The sequence below is a fragment of the Mus caroli genome, chromosome 16, assembly GCF_900094665.2.
Source record: "Mus caroli chromosome 16, CAROLI_EIJ_v1.1, whole genome shotgun sequence".
In the NCBI taxonomy this organism is placed as follows: domain Eukaryota; kingdom Metazoa; phylum Chordata; class Mammalia; order Rodentia; family Muridae; genus Mus; species Mus caroli.
In genome coordinates, this window is record NC_034585.1 from 54,905,111 (window position 1) to 54,907,432 (window position 2,322).

Genomic DNA, 2,322 nt, shown 5'->3' on the forward strand with positions numbered 1-2,322 from the left:
GGGGGAGTGTATTGGGGACTTTTGGGATAGCATTGGAAATGTAATTGAGGAAAATACGTAAAAAAAAAAAAAGAAAAAAAGAAAAAAAGAAAAGAAAAAAGAAAAAAGGAAATACAGACAGAAGCATGGAGGGCTTTTAAGCCCTGTGGAGTCCAGAGATGCCAGATGTGGCATTATATGACTTGGTGTTTTCTCTGTGTGGTTTTGGGTCTTGTTTTGATCCAACCTTTCCTTGCTATGTCCCCATTCCTACATTTTGGGATGGGACTATTTATTTATTCAGTGCCATGGTAAAAATGTTATATTCTAACACTGTTACAATTGTTAAGACCTTTTAAACATTTTATTTCACAGAGGCTCACAGTGAAGAGAGTGAGTGGGTGGAGTCTCAAAAGAGACTTTGGATTTGTTTGTTTGTTTATTTATTTATTTGTGTAACAAAATCTATCCATGAAAGATGAAACTAAAGAGCTCATTATTCATCACAAATGAGTTCTATCCAGTCTGCTAAATTGCATTGCATTCACTAAAAGTTCATAATTTGCTGGTTTTTAAAAAATCTTTATTGATTCTTTGTGAATTTTTGTTTTTTATTTATTTTATGTTTTGTTTTGTTTTGTCTTGGTAGGGGAGGTGTGTAGCCTCCCCCTCCCCAGCCTGAAACCTGCTAGCTCAGGTTTCACTGTTGACATCGGGGTGGAGCTTGCGGCTCAATGGTTCTGCCACGCCCACTGCTGGAGCCTGCCGCTTTGCTGTTCCGGAGCCATACACGTGGTCACACTGCTACTGGACCCCAGGATTATTTGGCGGGAAACGGGCTCCTTCCCCTCCTTCATAACTGCGTGTCAGAATAGTAAAATTGAGCTTTGATCAGAATGACTGTCTTAGCTACATCTTTCTCTCGCGCTGCCTAGCCCCCTTCCTCTTCTCTTCCAGGTTTCCAAGATGCCTTTCCAGACTAGAACCCAGACATGTGAGCCACTGGCCGGACACAACAGAGGTGGCCAGGATGGAGGGCAGATATGAAGGGATGGAGATGAGTGAGACTGGGTTGCGTGATGAGACGTTGGACTTTTAAAGGACATTGTGGCTGTTAATGACTTGAGACATTTGCAATTGGAATGAGTCCATTCTCTTATGAGGTGACCATGAGCGGGTGGGCGCTGGGGAGGGGGACATTTCAGTTTTAAAATATTGTGCTTGCGTATTAAGTTAACAAGGAGCAGAATTGTGATGGTTAATCATACTTGTCGACTTGAAATGATTTAGATCAGTGCTTCTCAACCTGTGGGTCATGACCCCACAGGGGTTGCATATCAGATATTTACATTACGATTCATAACAGTAGCAAAATGACAGATTTGAGGTAGCAAGAAAATAATTTTATGATTTGGATTCCTTTCATCTTTTTTTATTTAGAAGAAATATTTTAATTCATTATTTTATTTATTTACATTTCAAATGTTATCCCCCCTTTCCAGTCCCCCCTCCATGAGTCCCCCATCCCATCTTCCCTCCCCTTTGCCCCTAAGAGGAGGCTCTCCCACTCACTCATCCACCCCCAAGTCACTCCTCTAGCATCCCTGAATTCCTTTCATCTTAAAAAAAAGAAGAAGAAGCAGTCTAAGATAAAATCCTATGTATATGTAATTTTGAAAACTTTAACAGGGGGAAACAGTTTGCCTGTTTATATTTTACACATTTTCAGCTTAGAGACTAGGTGCACGGATGATAAATGAAGGCCAGAGGAATGTAAAGTTGGGGCTGACCCCTAGCAAAAGAATGCCAAGGAGGAGTGAAGTCCTTCCTCGTGGAGCCATTTCTACTTATTACTCAGGTACAAGAGAGAAGATGTGAGAGAGAAGATGTACCTGCTTTTCCCTTGTACCAAATATTAGTGAGTTCTAGGTGGAACCAAGAAGATCACAGACTTTAGTTACTTCTGATACTCTTACCACAATCCCATGCATAAACCTCCTAAGAGGAAAAATGTTAATGCTGTCTCCTAGATGGCTCTGAAGGCACTGTGGATCGACTCGGTTTTGGGGATTGGGAATGTAGGATTACAGCTGTTGGTATTACAGTGGGTCAGAAAGCACAGAATGACAGGAAGCAGGGTCCAGGTATCATCTTCAAAGACTGGTCCCCAACGACATGCTTACCTTTTTTAGCCAGGTTTCACAGAAGTTTCACACTCTCTGAAAGAAAATGGCACTGTCAGCAAGGGACCATTTAAAATAGAAGCCCGAGGAGGAGTCTTCAGATGTAAAACATACCATTCCATCTCTGGCCTCCAAATGCAAAGTTCACTCAGACCAGTTT

At 41.6% G+C, this 2,322-nt stretch overlaps 1 protein-coding gene across 2 annotated transcripts in view; it reads right to left on the bottom strand.

The window, feature by feature from the left end:
• LOC110312088 overlaps window positions 1-2,322 on the bottom strand; it is a 13,456-nt gene extending 11,134 nt beyond the window's left edge. The window contains exons 1-2 of one of the 2 annotated variants that reach the window (XM_029470841.1): window positions 2,277-2,322; window positions 2,163-2,198 (exon numbers count right to left, since the gene is read on the bottom strand). The gene's annotated coding sequence lies outside the window, so the exon portion shown is untranslated. The other variant, XM_021185637.2, reaches the window with a different exon arrangement.